The following is a 17,466-nucleotide window of genomic DNA, read 5'->3' as shown; positions in this document are numbered from 1 at the left end:
CAAGGTTAAAGCAGAGAAACTATAGTGCATAGTACATAAAAGGTTCTCCCAAAATGGCGACTATTGACAAGACTGGGGGGCAAAGTGTAACAAGTGATGTGTCCAAGGTAACAAGTTTCAAAACCACAGAGCTGGCATCTGAACCCAGGTCTCCTGATACTATAACAGAAGCACTGTCCTTCTAGCTACACTGTGCTACAGGAGACAGAGCAAGTGTGTTACAGGAATCTTCTGCATCCTTCTTTGCCAGGTTCTCCTACTTCCTGACCAGCATCCCAGATGCAGGTCCTACATTCCTCAGCAAGGTTAATAAATATGTCACTCCCAGCAAATGGCTTTGCTCCTTCCTGCCTCACACGTGTTTCTATGCACCTGAAACATTTATTAAACCCACTGAGAAGCTTGAATAAGAATTTAATTTTTCTAGCTAAACAATGGTGTGTGCAGCAGGCCAAGAGAATTACTTGTTTAATCTTACCTTTGCATGCCTACTCAGTTTCAGGGGGTTGTCTTACCCCAGGAACAGCGTGACATCTCAGAATCTAGGAGACTAATTAGCACATCCGTAAAGGACCTATTTACTACATAAAGGAAGAACCAATCTGTAGGTCTTTGTAACTCGGGATTTTTTGTGTGTGTGATAAATTTATCTTCCTAAGGACATATATACACTAAAGCCACTTTTCCCCAAGGCAGTGTTGACCCCCTCACGGTGCAGAGTACAGACCTACTCTCTGTTTTCTCATCCTAAGGCTTAAATTCTAGAATCTTTGTGTGGCTTTTGTTTATCATATCTTACCTTTTATTCAACCCCTTCCTGTAGTCTATCATTTATCACGATTATTGATTGAAAAAGCACTTTTTGGGCCCCTACTACAGGCCAGGCAATATGTACCATATGGAGAGATAATTAAGGCAGAGTTCTTGCCCATAGAAAACTAACGGTCTAGCAGAAAAGACAAACGTGAAAAGAAAAGAGCATAACTTAGTATTTGAAGTGTGACTCAGGGGTGCCCGTAGAGGGGACAGTTTATTCTCCTGGAGGGCCAGGAACAACATCAAGACTGAGTAACTTGAAATGCATATTCATGCTAAGCATGAAGGACCCAAGTAGACTGAGTGAGGAAAAGCATTCTAGAAGGCACATGGCCAGTGGCATGGAGCCGAAGAACAGGATAGCTGATTACAGAACTGAGTGTAGTTTGTCAAAGCTGGAGCATAGAGTGTGGGTACGGATGATGGGGGTGTAGATGGGGGGCCCAAAACTGTTGCTTTGGTTGTGAGCAGCCACAAGATCTGAGCAGACATTTTTCCAAAGAAGACATACATATTGGCCAATGGGTACGTGAAAAAGTGCTCAACATCACCAATCATCAGGGAAATGCAAATCTAAACCACAATGAGGTATCGCTTCTCACCTATTAGAATGGTTATTATTAAAAAGATAAGAAATAACAATTATTGGTGATGATGTGGAGAAAAGGAAACCCTTGTTGTTGGTGCAAATGTAAATTGGTGCAGCTGCTATAGAAAACAGTAAGAAGCTTCCTCAAAAAATGAAAAACAGAAGTACCCTACGATCCAGTAATTCTACTTCTGGGTATATATCTGAAGAAAACAAAAACAGTAATTTGAAAAGATATGTGCTCCCTATGTTCACTGCAGCATTATTTACAATAGCCAAGATATGGAAATTACCTAAGTATCCATCAGTGAATGAACAGGTAAAGAAGACAGAATATTATATGTCCATTAAAAAATAATGAGAGCCTGCCATTTGTAACAGCATAATGAAACTCAAGGGCATCATGCTAAGTGAAATAAGTCATTCAGAGAAAGTCAAGTCCTACAGAGAAAGACAAATACTATATGATCTCACTTAAATTTGGAATTTAAAAAGAAGAGAAAAAACCCACAAATAAAAAAAACCCCAAGCTTGTAGATATAGAGAACATATTGGTGGTTGCTAGAGGTGTGGGCAAATGGAAGAAATAGGTGAAGGAAGTGAAAGATACAAACTTCCAGTTAGAATATAAGTAAGTCTTAGAATATAATGTACAGTATGGTTAATAGTATTGTATTGCATTTTTGAAAGTTGCTAAGAGAGTAGATCTGAAAAGTTCTCATCACAAGAAAAATAATTGTAATTATGTAAGGGTACAAATGTTAACTAGACTTATTATAGTGATCATTTCACAGTGTGTACAAATATGGCATAATTATGTTGTACACCTAAAACTAACATAATGTTACACATCAGTTTTACCTCAATTTAAAAAAATGATCTGTTAGATTCTATTATTGTTCTCAATTGTTCCCTCTCCCTTTTTATAAGAAATATGCATCCCTTTCTACCGCCAAACAACATCGATTTACAAAGACTCCTTGCAAAAGAAATATATTCCTTGCCCCCACTGACCACTGGCCACATGAGACTTCCTTTAGCCAACTCAGTGTGAACCAAAGTGACACGTGCCACATTCTACAGAAGAACCACCGTGTGATTCAGCCATGTCTCTTTTTCATTTTCCATAAGAACTGTTATCCCAGATGGTGGCTGTTTCTTCAACCTAGTTAAAGGAAGAATATATTTGTTGTAGGAGCAGTGCCCTTCCAACCCACAGACGATCTGAAATGTGATCAAGAAATAAAGTTTTGTTGTAAGCCACTGACATGTGGGGGTTGCTTGTTACTGCAGCCTAATCTAATGGAAACTGCCTAACAGAAGGCTCCAAGAAACAGGCAAATGGAGCTTTAATGTTTAAAACTCTGCCAACCAGAATGGAAGTTTTGGACAAATGACTAAAGGAAAAGGGGCATTCATTCTCCCAAAGTCACAGTCCATTTCAAACATGACACCATTTCCTCTCTTGCATTCACTGCACAAAATCTCAGAGTTCTCACAAAAGACCTTTGATCATCATCTTTCTACTAGGGGACAGACACTAGTAGGGTCTCCAAATTCTCTAAATTGAAATTATTCAATTAAAGTCTAATACCAAATAGATCTAGGAAATTAGATGGAGCTAGCTGATTTCGTGCTTCCAGTTTTTTTTTTTTTCATTTCCAAACCTGATGGTTTCCATCTGTAAAACACCAAGGCAGTAGACCATCTGCCACTTAAGTTTCTGCAGTAGTACTTAAAGCAGACAATGCTTTTTGCCTGAGGAAAGTTATCTTCCTTCTTGTGTTAGCTTATCCAAGAGAGACAAAGATAGAGTTCTGGTGTTATTCAGAGGAAGACATTGCTACAAGGGTTTTCACAGATTATTCGAGCTTCCTTTTTAGAGATGAGAAAATTGAAGGCATAATGTGACTTATACATAGCATGTGGCACATAATAGGTACTCAATAAATAACTATTGAATAAATGGATGAATTACAAACTGAATGAATGAATGAATGAATGCTCACCCAAATAGCTGATGGCAGGACTGGTCCTAATTAGGCCTAGTATACCATGTCAAATGCACTTTTCCCTAGGATGAATTGTGTTTTCCCATTCATTCATCCATTCAGTCAATATCCAAATTGTATTTTGCTGCTCCTGTGTGCTAGATATAATGCTGTACATTGGGGAGGAGAAAGATGGCTTGGGCAGGTCACAGCCTCTGCCCTCCAAGAGCCCTGGTCTAATGTGAGCTCCTCACCAGCCTAACTTCCTCACCAATACCACCTTTGCATTCTATTTCTTTAATTCTTCAATCATCCTCCCCTTCACAAAGGAAATGTTTCTACGGGTTTGCTAGTAGTTATGAAGTGGCAATTGTCACACTTTGGGACCTCTGGATCTTTTTACATTCTTAAGCAATTATTGTAGACCCCAAAAGGCTTTTGTTTAATGTAGGGGGTTTTTTTTGTTCATCTTCCATAATAACTGTTAACGCTAACAATATTTACCATATTTAAAAGTAAAAATAAGAAATTTTTGATATATGTATTGATTTATTCATTTAAATATGACTATAGTAAACCCACATGTTAACATAAATATCATTTTTCTTTTTGAAAAATTGTATTTTTCAAATAAAAATAATTTCAGTAAAAAGAGTGGCAATGTTTTACATTTTGTCAAATATCTTTAATGCCTAGCTTAAAGAAAAGAACTAGATTCTCATGTCTGGTTCTATCTTTCAGCTCTTGTGACACCACATGTCTTGTAGCCTTTGGAAAATTCCATGGTACACTAAGAATATGGAAAGTAGAAACAATAAACAATGCCATAATATTGTTTTGAACATAGTTTCAATCTCAGGGACTCGCTAAGTGGTCTTAAGGACATCCCCCAAATCCCTGGACCACACTTAGAGAACCATTGTCCCAAAGACAATTTAATCTTCCTTTCACTTGGGGATAAGGGGAGGAGGGAAATTGGAAAGTTAAAAGGGAAAGGAAAATGCTAAGGGACCTGGGTGTGTTAAACCTCTGAACAGATGCCCATTTAGGATAGAGAGTCAAGGTGGAACATGGTTCCCCCCGTAACCACTTAATTATTTTTTTAAGGTTGGACAGCAACTCCCCAGGAACATTTAATACTCTTTACATCAGGCCCATGAAATTTAAGGCAGGGTCATTGCTATACCAGTGTTTCTCCTCCATTAATCCTGTTTCATCCTCTTGAGGACCAAATGACTTACAAGGATAAAGCAAGTTGTTTTAAAGGAAAAGGTACAATCAATTACCCATATACCAATCCCATGTCAAATAAATAAATGTCACCTTTACACTAGTGAAGACAAGAATAATATACCCCCAAAACATGTCTAAGCCTATGAAACCTTTCTTTTGTGTATATATTACTCAAAGGGTAACTCATTGTAGCAAAAAAGGATTTATGGGAAGTTATAAAAATATGCAAAATACATAATAAAAATAAAAACAAAAATAGTAACATTAAAAAAAAGAAATAACATCTAACAGTAACATGAAGCCATGGAATGATAGGAGAGAAAAATGCAAGATTAAAAGACACGCACAATGATCTAAATCATTTAAATTTGAGGTCCTGATTCCTATAAACCCGAGTAAAGGAAGAAACACAATTAGCTACAAGAAAATATATGCTAACTTTATCTAACATAGCTTTACTGGCACTGAAACTGTGGGTTCTCATAGAGGTGGACAGTAAATGGCATAGAGAAAATACATTTCTTATAACCTCCCTCAATACAAGCTGAGGCCATAACAGAAAGGCCTTTAGGCCACAAATTTAATATCTGTAATATATTGAGAGTCTCATGATTCTCAGTAATTCCTAAACTTGTACAAAGGTTTCTGGTGGCTTTTCACCTTCAGTGACTCACATCCACACTCCCTAGGCCGGCATTCAGAGCTACAACCTAATTTCCTGAAGTTATCTCTTACTGCACACATACTCAAACCCTCTACCCTAGACAGACGGCTATAGTCACCCCTTGAAACTTGATTCCTGCCTCCACACTTTTGTCTATGCCATGTCTCCCACGGAGTGTGTGCCTGGTAGGTATTTGTTACTTCAGGGCTTATGCCATGATCAGAGAAATACAGATGAGTAACCTCTCTTCCCTTTAAGCTCTTTCTCATTCATTTTTGTTGGTTTGTTTAGTTTTGTTGTTGTTTCAGGAAGAAGAGAATGAAATGGAACAAGTCATGTGGACCAGAGTACCACATCTATGATTCATTTAGTGTCTCCACACAATATACCCACCCACCCCTTTCCCTTTCCTATCCTATCCTATCCCTATCCTATTCCTATCCTATCCCTAGTTCACTGATTAAGTTCCATGAAAAGTCATTCATTCCATCATTTATCCATTCAATAAAGATTTAAGAGTCAGGTGCCGTTCTGAGCTATGGGGATATAGCAGTGAGTGAGGAAGACATAACCCCAGCCCATGCAGACAAAACACAAGTAAACAAAGAAATTGCAAGCAATAATTGATGCTATAAAAGCCAAAACAAGGTACTGAGAATGAAATTAGCACTTGGGATAGGGGAGTCAAGGAAAGCATCCTTGAAGAGTGATATTTCAGCTAAGACCTAAAAGAACAAGAGGAAGTTGTTACAGGAAAAGGGGGAAAGAGCATTCAGATGACTAAATATGAGGCAATTTTCTCATCTGTTAAATAAAAGAATAACAGTTCCTGTCTTACGTGGGTGATGGGAGAATTTAATGTGTTAATCCATGGAAAGCACTTAGAACTGACTAGGCTCATAATAAATGCCATTAAATTAGTGATGTAAATTACCATTCCTGGCAAAGGGGACAGCATGTGCAAAATCCCTGATGTGTAAGGGAGTATGATATGTTCAATGGATTAAAAGAAGGCTGGCATGACTGGAGCATGGTTAATAAAGATGAAAACATTGAAAACATAGTATGAAAAAATTAGAGAGGTAAAGGCCAGAGCAAGGAAGGTCTGGTATATATGACAGGAACTTGGGTTTTATTCTAGAGTTGCCACTGTGTGTAGGGTGGACTGTAATATAGAATAAGACTGGAAGAAGAAAAACCAATTGGGAGGTGGGCGCACTAGTCGAGGTGGAAGATGATGTAGGCTGGGACTAGGAATAGCAATGGACATTGCAAGGTATATTATCAAATTTGTAGTGACAGGGCTTATTGATGGATATCATGTGAAGAGTCGGGAAAGAGGCACCAAGAGTACCTTTCTGGTCTTACTCAGTAAGAAATGTCTATAGGCAACAGTGTCACGTAGACAACAGGATTTATAAGTCTAGAACTCAGGAGAGGTGAGACAGAAGATATAAATATTGGGGTGCCTGGGTGGCTCAGTCGACTTTGGCTCAGGTCATGATCTCACAGTTCGTGGGTTCAAGCCCCACATTGGGCTCTATGCTGACAGCGCGGAGCCTGGAGCCTGCTTCATATTCTGTGTCTCCTCTCTCTTTGTCCCTTTCCCACTCGCACTCTCTCTCTCTCTCTCAAAAATAGGTAAACATTAAAAAAATTTTAAAAAGAAGATACAAGTATTATGCACATCAGTGTAAACATATTTAAATATTTAAATACATACATAAATCTGACCTTGAGTAGGTCAGATAGGACAAGCCTTTGGAAAGAAAAAGAGAAGAAGAGCCAAGTCCAAGCTGTAAAGAATCTCAGTATTTAGAAGTTGGGTGTAGGAGTAAGAGCCAGCCAAGGAGATTGGGGGGTCATGGTCAGTGAGGTCAGAAGAGTCAGGAAAAGAATTTTTATGGAAGCCAGGAAAGTAGAATAGGGAGGAAATAGTCAACATTGTCCCAAGATGTTGAAGGTCCAAACAAGGTGAGAATGAAGAGATGCCATTGTATTTAGTAACTTGAAGGTCACCGGTTATCTTGGCAAAACTGAGTTCAATCAATTGGTAGGGTCAAAAGTTTGACTTGAGTGAGTTGAAGAGAGATTGGGAAGTTAAGACATGGAAACAATGTGTACAGACAACTCTTGAAAATTTTGTGTGTGAATACCAGAGAAATGAGACAGTAGCTGGAGAGCATATGGAGTCAAGGAAGGAGTTCTGTCATAACATCACTAGTATTTATAGGAAGTGAACTTTGGTTTCCATGACTTTGCCTCAGAAATTCTAAGCTCAGTCACCAAATGGCTTACATCTTTTGTCCCCTAAGGGGAAGCTTGAAGTTGTAGGAAAACACTGACATGTGTAAGTAGTCCATCCTGGGCACTCCTCCTACTTTCTTCCCCCCACCCCCAGCTATTATTTTACTTTTCCAAGCCTCAGTAGGATATTCCTAAACTTTCTTTATCCCAATATCAAAATAACCTTATTTCAGAAATTAATTCAAATCGCAACTATTCTTGGCTGGGAGACATGTGTTCCATATGTCCTCACCCCTGCCTGAATGCCACAACATCTCCCTCTCTCACCTGGATGCAGAGTAAGTCATTAAGTTTCAATGCACCAAAGCAGTGTTCATTTAGATAGACACTACAGTGAGCCAAATATACTCATTTAAACATCAATAAACTCGACTTCCAACTGAGTTCATTTGTGCAGAGGGAGGTAGGATAGATTTGAGGAACATCAGTGAACCCCGTTAGCTCTCAAGATGTTATTAAAGCAGAGGAAGCACCAACCTCCCACCAATAGTTCCTAAATGTGATCACTTTCAATTTGTTCAATTCAGCGGATAAGTGATATACAGATTCGAGGCTTGGAATAAATGTAACAAGAATTCCAATTCTGTAATGTTCTAGCAGGAACTAAGAGCACACATCCCCATCCCACTCTACTGAATTAATTTGGGCCTGTTGTGGCTGGGTAGTCTGCTAGTATCACAAACCAGTAAACTTGTGAAAAGCAAAGTCTGCTTCTATCACCAACTGACTAAAACACTAATGGCCCTACAACCTCCAAATGCAGTTTGATTACTGATTTTTTTTCTAAGGGCCGTACTTTATCTAAGGGCTGTACAGTGTCTGTTGAATATAACGCCATAACAGAAGACAATACAAAGCCAATTCCCTAATCAAGATTCTGTTTAAACTCTATATATCGAGGTAATCTTTGGTTGGTTTGGAGATAGAGGTGTTGCCTTGGATGGGTCAAGCACCTTTCATTTCATCCAAGAGCATAAGCTCAGTAAACATTTTCATTAAAGCACTTTATCAAGACAGAGGTTTATTCTAACCTAAAAATGAGTAAAACCATAGTTAATTAATGTGCTGGATGTTTATCCTTGGTATAAAGATTAATCATTTGAAAATAATATGGCAGGGAGAGAGACTGAAACAAACCCACTCTTTGTTTGGATGTCTAATGTGGACTAGGAGCTGCGTTAGGGGCTTTCCTTTTAGTAACAGACTTAATTCATGCACCTGTCATATAAGGAAAGTATTATTACCACTGATTAGGAAGTGGGGTCTGGCATGTTAAGTGATTGGCCCAAGGTCACCCACCCATTAAAAACTGATTCAAGATTTGGCTGATCCCAAAGTCCATATGCTCTTCTCACTCTACTGAGCAACCTCCCCCACAAAATGACCCAAACATATTACAAATGAGAAAGGGGAGGAAGTCAAAACAATTATTTGTAGGGTCAAGACCCTAGAGCATTCACCTTTACAAGAAATAAATCATGTTACCACACTGATCCATGCCAGTGAGTTAACTTCTCATTTATTCATTCCACAAAATAATCTAATTATTTCAAGCCACCAGAGAACATGAAATTATCGCTCTAGTGCACTAAATTGCTCGCCAGTAACTTTAAAAAGCTAACCAAAAGGTCTAAGTTATTCCTGGAAAACCCATCAGCCTATTAATCAGGGAGAACTCATCCACTGCCCACTATAAATTGAGGCATCGCTTCCTATTCAGCTTCTGAAATCTCACACACTCTAAACAGCTAGCCCTGTGCAGCCACAATACCAGGCAGTAGTTTTCTCAGAAGATGGTACTTGATCAGCCCTACTTACCTAAACCTGCAAATGGAGAGGCAGGAAGGGAGGGAAAGAGGAACACAGAAAGAAAGAGTGCCAGTAGGCTGCATATGTGCATGCACATGCGTAGACACTATTTATTTTTCTCTGTGTTGATATGTTTAACCATCTCTAATAGACTCCATAAATGCTTTCAAATCCAGTTTCAATGGTCTATTTGCTGCCTAGTATAGCATATAATCTTTTCCAAAAGTGGTATTGATCTTGTTAAGTCTCCTCATCATCTAGACTTCGAGCATCCCTCTGCAACATCATTCCTGTGGGCAAACCAGGCACTGCTTCCATGCAGCTGTCCATTCCCAGTGTCTGAGAGCTCTTGCCTACTAAATCGGATCAAGAGGCAGGGGGTAATCATGATAATAGCCACCAGCTATCGAGACGTACTATGCCAAACACTTCACATGCATTTTCTCAAACGAGCCTCACGACAGCCTATGGCGGAAGTACTATTATCCCCCTGTGAGGCCAGGTATTATATGTTATCCCTATTTAAGACAGGGAAACCAGGCTGAAAGAGTTTAAGTAGCTGGCCCAAGCCCATTCATTCCACTTGAAGGCACCATCCACTGGCTCCTGCCATCTGTCCTCTCTTTCTCTACTGCTTGCTCATCACCGCCCCCGCCCCCCAGTTTTTGAAGCATCTAAGAGAACTATGTGATTATTTCCTTACTCATCTCCAAGGGAAGTATCCAATTCCATTGAGAAACCTGCAATAAGAGACAAAATGGAATGTGAAGTAGCATCCTGTCCCCCAACCCAAAGCTGAATATGGAATGAAATTCAAACTCCTAAGGCTGTGCCCGATCTTTTCTCCCAACCAGACATTCTCTTCCTCTTCCACTTCCTCCCTACTCCACATCACACACACAGTCATATCTGGCCAAGTCCAGACCCCAGAACACTCTGCATCTCTGTTCTGGTTGAATTCCTACTCTCCCCTCTACAGCCTTTTCCCTGACATTTCAACCCATCCAGACCCTCTTCAGCCTTCAAGGCCCTGCCAAATTCCACCTGTTCCTCGAGGATGTCCTTGTTCCCAAGTCAAGGTTAATCTTCCTCCTTCTGTTCTCACTGTACCCCTTTACCTCTTGTTCATGGCTGGCCTTATACTATAGCTACTCAGGCATGTCTATCTTCTCAGCTAAGCTGTGATTCCCCAAATGTGACACGCCATGGCTTATTCATCTCTGCAGCCATTTCTCTGCCTGCCCCCACCCCATAGCCGTCAGCACATTGCTTTACAGAAAGTAGATCTTCACTACACATTTAATGAGTTGAATTGACTGTTTGGGCCCCAGGTGACCCATCAGCAATAGATATTAAAGGCAGAGACCCAGAGAATATTTCAGCTCAGAATAACACCTATGAGTAAAGGAAAACTTCTCTTTAGGCAGAATGAAGAAGGAAATTGAAACTGAACCATTACCACCTCGAATTTAAGAGGAAGGAATGGAAAGGCCTGGGCTGATTGGCAAGGCCTGGGAGGGGTTTCTGCATGAGAGATGAGGTGGTCCTCCTGGGTATGTGGAAGGACTGATGGGACAGTCTAATCAAACAGGCAGGCCTGGAAAAAGATGAGGCCGAATGTGAACCTTTGCCTAGGTCTTTGCCTAAGACCAACTTTCTTTGCGAGGTAACTCAGTTGTCACTGCTGAGACAGCAGGAAGCTCTGCAGACAGCCTTCTTCCTTGCCCTGTGCCACTGACAGGGAAGATTCATAAGGCCTGGTGAGGAGCAGTGACCTGCCTGCTATCTCTTTATGATCTCCAGCAACATGCTATGTACGTGGTAGAGAGGGAGGGGGAGCCAGCAGAGGAGCAGACACCACCCTCACCCCCTCGACATTCACATGACCCGATTGTGTCAGTGCCACTTGTCCCCCCATCTGTCACAATGTCAGCTCCTGCTGGGGCCCCGGGATCCACAGAGGTTGCTCCATGTGTCACCCCATTTATCTTTGCAGGCAGCAGTGCTGATGTGTTTGACACTTCTATTTGTTATCCTACAAAGCAGGGTCCCCACTCTTCAAAGCAAAGGGGGAGGTGGGGGGAAAGTCAGGCGTGGCACAGGACCAGGACAGAAATAAGCACTAGGAGAAATCTGGAGAAGGAGGTCTGCAGCATCTGTACATCTAAAGGAGATGAGAAGAGACATCAGGCAATTTGGGAAAAGCAAGCCATACGCTTTGCTTTCTGGAGGATGGCTCAACCAGCAGAACGTGTGTGTGTGTGTGTGTGTGTGTGTGTGTAGAGATTGTGGCATGACACTATGACTCTCCAATGACAAGAACGGTCTGGTGTGCCTTTGTGAGAATGTCCAATGTCTGGTGGCCACCACATTCAAACTCCCCTTCCCCATCTTCTCCTCCCCCACACCTTCTTCAAAGAGGGGAACTAATGGAGACATGGGTCTTCTGCCAGCTGATACCTCAAGCTAACCCTTGCTAGGCTATGGCATTTGTCACAGTCTGTGCTGAGAACACAGACTCTGTCTTTGAAAAGATGCTAATCTTGGAGCAGCCCTGGGTCTCCCCAGACTCCTTGGAGCTCACATTGTCATGAAAAAGCCCTCTGCCTGGATAACACACCCCACAGGAAGCTACCCAGCAGCTGTACAGATGGGCCCGTGCTCTGTACCAAACACTGACACCAGAGGGTCTAGTGGGGTCTGGGACAGACTAGACTCCAGAAATAGTCCCCATGGGACTGGGATGTGAGGTGTTGATTGATGTAGAAAGGAAACCTGGTGTGACTATCAGTTAATGAGACTAATTTCTTGTGGCTCCTTAGCTGATTCCAAATGAATAAACGATCTGAAACTCCAGGAACTGGGAATCCTTAAGAATGAATGGTGCATAAGGAAGGGGGTGGTTATCGGGCCCCCACATTTGGTCAAGGTTTAGTGGAACAGACGTGGTCTTGGAGTCCAAAAGGATTAGAATAAGAACCTAATGAATTGATGAGCGAAAGCACCAGAACAGAGCAGATCTTCTCTGTAATTGGTATCTATTATGACATTTTTGTCATTATTGTTACTAAAACCATCTGCAGCCTGGCCAAAAGGCTTCTGTCTGGACACCAAATATCCCACACTCTATTGCTTCACACTGAGCCTGGGGAAGGAGTGGGAGGGAATGAGAAAAAGCACCTACATTTGGGAGTGTCTGGAGCCTGCTGGCAAGGCAGACTGTAGTGCATTCAGAGAGCTGAGTGATCGTCAAGGGGACAAGAATGGACAGTTCCTCAAGGAACTGTCAAGGGAAGTCCAGCAGTGAGGGTGTGATAAGGACTGGGGCAGGGTGGGGGACAGCCCAGGGAGAGTCAGAAAACAAGCTCTGCTCTGGAGCCTGGGGACCAAGGTGTGGGGTTTTCCCTCATCCTCACCTTCATGCAGCCGCGCTGACCACCATAGTAATATTAAGTATAATGATTGCTGTTTTTGAGTTCTGATTATAGCCAATCACTCAGGTAGGCATTCTCCATATATAATTATTTCATTCCTTATCTTAGATAGGAAATTACTTCTCGACAGTTAAACTGGTTTGTTCAGTGTCACTCAGTCAGCAAAGGAAGCTGAACCTAGAGACTTCTGATGCTAGTTTGGGCTCTTTTCACAAAGCCACACCGCCTCTCAACAAAGGAATGGCTTTTCAACTGTTTCAGACCAAGCTAAAAAGAGTATACGGTTTGGAACATCAAAAGACTAGAGCAGGAGCTCCTGACCATGGATCATGGGCTATGAAGAACCACAGGCCTGTCTCCTGCTGCTGCCCAGTCCATGAAAACCCAGAGAGCTTCAGGGAGAGGTGACCAGGAATCCAGCTGGCTGCTTTGTGCTTCTTCCATCCTTGAGGCTCTTCTTGGACACCATTTGGTAAGGCTTTGAAACTGCCATGGCTCCCACATATGTCCCTCCCCCAGGATGTTCTCAGGTATCCCAATGACATCCCTGCTTGAAAGGGTGAACTACTGAGAAATTGAGATGAGATCATAAAGTAGGCCTATGGCCTAAAGAATACCAAAATACTGGTTCTTTGACTACTGGCTCAGCGGTCCCCTACCTGTCTACTGACAGTCAACCTCCAGGGCTCTGAGGGAACCACTAGGCAGGGAAATATAGCCCAGGAAGCCACTATCACTTGGCAATTTCTTAAAATGGAGAGGATCTTGCCCCAGAATAAATAACAAGAATGGTACTTATTCTCATGAGAATATGCTCATTTGTTCATGCTGGAACTTGGTGTTGTATTTTTCAAATGACTTTAATATGACCATCAGTTATTCAAAGAATGCCTCTTGGGAGCCAGTTTTCTATATGTGTGTGTGTGTGTGTGTGTGTGTGTGTGTACTATAAATATTTTGTATACACTCAACACTCACATTGAACATCCTTTATCTTACAATCACTAAAGTCCTCTAGAATTATATTTCATTAGCTTCTCCCCTTCCTTGCTACCATAATAGACTGTCTACTGTATAATACCATTCCCATTATATCACTGAGGACATGGAATTGGCCAGCAAATGTTTGTAACATATCCTTTTATTTTATTTTTTTAAGTTTATTTATTTTGAGAGAGACAGAGCATGAGTAGGGGGAGGGGCAGAGCCTGCCATGGGGCTCAAACTCACAAAATTGAGATCATGACCTGAGACGAAACTAAAAGTCAGATGCTTAACTGACTGAGCCACCCAGGTGCCCCTGTAACATATCCTTTTAAAATATACCCTTTTGCGGTGCCTGGGTGGTTCCGTCAGTTGGGCGTCTGACTTCGGTTCAGGTCACGATCTCACGATTCGTGGGTTCCTGCCCCACGTCAGGCTTTGCTCTGACAGCACAGAGCCTGCTTGGGATTCTCTGTCTCCCTCTCTCTCTGCCCCTCCCCCACTCACTCTCTCTCTCAAAAATAAACAAACATTGAAATAAATAAATAATAAACATACCCTCTCCTGAAAACTCTTTGTAAGTGCAAGGCAGGTGGCACACCAAGGCTCATCAAGCAAGTAACCAAGGAAAGTGAGATATTTTTAGCCCATCCTTTTCCCCTGCTGACCCCTGGCCCTGTTAACTCAGGCTGTAAGTGAAGGGCTACCAAGCTGCCCATCTGCTTTGTCAGTTTCAGACATGGAGTCTGGCCCTTGGGTTAGTGGTGGTACTTGAGTTTCACTAGCTATTGAGCTGGAAAGAAATATGTGGCAAGGAAAAATAGTACCTACGCATAAAAGCAGAAAGCTATCATATATATGTGTGTGTGTGTAGATATATATATATCTACACACACACACATATATACATATATATGTATATATAGCTAATATAATTTATATGATATAATTATATTATATTATATTATATTATATTATATTATATTATATTATATTATATTATATTTAGTGTTCCCAAAAGAATTGTAGTGATTCCATTCTATCCAGACAGCCTTAGTAAAGGGCCTAACAGACAAATGCAAAACCCAGATGCAGCCTCTGCCCAGTGAAACAACCAAGGATACAATGGGAAAGGCTCAGTTTGGTAGGAGAGGCTGACATCACCTAGGTCAAATCACGACATGCTTATTTAGAAGACCCAATTTCGTCCCTGTGGAACTCACCATTTCTTGGCTGTTCTTGCCCAAAGAAGGATAAGGTACTGGGACAGAGGGAACATTGGACTTGGGAAAACAGGCTTGGCTGCATGTTCCGGATCTACCATAGTGGTTAAGTCACACGCTTTCTCAGCCTCAATTTCTTCATCAATAAAATGGAATTCGTATCTTTCCCGTGGATATTCGTGGACTGTTGTGAGATACAAATCAGAGTTGTAATTTATAAATTATAAAATGTATAAGGCCATAGAAGGAAATTTCCCTGCACTACAACTGGAAAACTATGTAATAGCTTTCAGGTTTGGAGGCAGATACAGACAAACCCATGCCTCTAATCTGCAGGATGTGTATGCAAGAGTGCTCATCCTGTGTTTGGCAACATTTTATAAATAGTCATTTGTGGATATGCGCTGTACACATGCAGGTCTTTCCAGGGAGGATATAATGCCACGTAGGAGGTGCTAGAGACATGTACAATACTCCATGTGAACATAGAGACTGTTTCGAATGCATTTGTTACTATTTTGTTTTGGAGATTTGCATTTTGTCAGGGATAGGGAGGCAGGGATAAAAGCAGACAAGGAGAGAGAGAGAGAATATAGGAATTGGAACAACCCAGAAAATGACTTCAGGGTACACTTTTTCAGGCTAAATGTCTAAGGATCCTCCAACATGGCATATCCTAGGCCAAACTCAGCATTTTCCCAACCCTAGCCCGCCCATCCTTTTCTGTTCGCTGTGTCAGACAATGGCAGGACCAGCCACCCATTGTTCCAAATCTGGGCATCACCCTGGATTCCCCGATCCAGTTAATCCAAATCCAGTGACAGCAAATGTCTTTAAAATGTCCAGTCCCATGACTACACGTGGGGCCCTCTGTTGGCCTGAATTACCACAATCCCCTCTCAAAGCTCCCTGTTTTCTCCCTTGAATCCATTCTCCGCATTCTTGATTCCTACAACCACATCTGATCTCATCCCTTCTCTCAGGCTCCCACCTTCTTCTGTGAATGTATTTCTTGCCTTTCTCCCACACACATCCAGACTTTTCGGTCTTGCTTCCGAGTCTTTCCATATGTTCTTCCCCCAGCCTATAGGCACCTTTCCCCCCTTCCCCTAGGTAAGTTCTTCTCATCTCGGCTTCCAGAAAACCAACCCATTCTTGCAGAGTGAATTCAGAGTCCCTCTCCAGTGCTTCCTGTTCACATCCCTGTTGACAGGATCAAGTATGGAGAAACTGAATGGTAAGAATGGTAAGAATGGGGAGAACTGAATGGTAAGATTTCAAGACCATGAACACCTCTGAAGCAGGGCCCAGATCCTATTTCAGTTCTGTGGGTTGAGCACCCACAAAAGTGACTGAGCATAGGAGGTGCTTGATAACTCTTTGTTGATTTGGGTAGCACTGAACTGAAGTGGATCTGGTTTGGTTAGTCTGAAGAAATCAAAAGAGGCCTTGTTCTGACTCTACCCAACTCCAGAGGCATGCCTGCATTCCCCAGCCCAGCAAATTGGTGACTGACTGGAGCCTTTCCATAAGTCAGCCCTCTCCAAAAAGTCATGAAACTTACTCCAAAGCTGGCCCAAATACGTTGGTTGCCCCCGTGAACCTGGCTTGTCTTCTCCAAAATAATCCATCTTCGGAGGTTGGTGTTCATGGTCCTAGACCCAGAAAGGGACTTGACAATAGTCCTAAAACCATCACTTCAACCTCTTGACAGCCCCACTGAATGTGTGTTTCTCAAATCAATCAATTAATGAATATAAATAAGGTTTTGACACAGGCCCTATGTATTCTGCAGCATAAAGGAATAAAATTGTTCCCATTCCTTCCAAGCTCTGTTCCTTGCTACTTCAGTGGGGCTTTGGGGGGGAGAGAGCATGCCTCTGCTATCAGTAAAGTATATGGATGGCCTTTGTGATAGCTATTTTCTTGACTTTTTTTTTATGTGAGTGATAGTCTATATGGCCAAATTTGCCAGAAATCAGGCCCTATTGTCTATATATATTGTTATATGAAACACAATCATTAAGATTTCTTGGGTTTTTAAAGTGTCACTTCACCTTTCTTACCGACCCGAATTGCCCATGTTAGGAGGTTGCATAATGCAGTAGCTTGCAAACATGGCCACAGGGCCTCATTTCTCCCTTTATTCCAAGCACTTTTCAATGTGACTTTTAGCTCCTTCCATCCAAAGGCAGTCTTTTTCCCCTTCCCTTGAATTGGTCTGGCCTTGTCATGTGCTCTACACAACAGAACACAGTGAAAGTGACAGTGAGCTAGTTTGGAGCCTAGGCCTCAAGAGACCTTTTGTGCATCTGCAGGACCCCTGCTAGTTCCTGCATGCAAACAAGCCCGGTCCAGCCTGCTGAGTGACACTGTAACTCCATTCCAGTTATCCATTGCTGCATAACAAGCCACC

The 17,466-nt window shown here is 41.8% G+C and overlaps 1 long non-coding RNA gene across 1 annotated transcript in view; it reads right to left on the bottom strand.

The window, feature by feature from the left end:
• Positions 1–17,466, bottom strand: part of LOC128313056 (uncharacterized) — a 51,629-nt gene that overhangs the window by 30,377 nt on the left and 3,786 nt on the right. Inside the window, exon 2 of the long non-coding RNA XR_008293208.1 lies at positions 15,051–15,234. This is a non-coding gene — a long non-coding RNA (uncharacterized LOC128313056). The remainder of the gene's footprint in view (positions 1–15,050; positions 15,235–17,466) is intronic.

Source organism: Acinonyx jubatus, chromosome E4 (assembly GCF_027475565.1).
Source record: "Acinonyx jubatus isolate Ajub_Pintada_27869175 chromosome E4, VMU_Ajub_asm_v1.0, whole genome shotgun sequence".
NCBI lineage: Eukaryota > Metazoa > Chordata > Mammalia > Carnivora > Felidae > Acinonyx > Acinonyx jubatus.
This window is presented reverse-complemented; position numbering and strand designations above follow the sequence as displayed.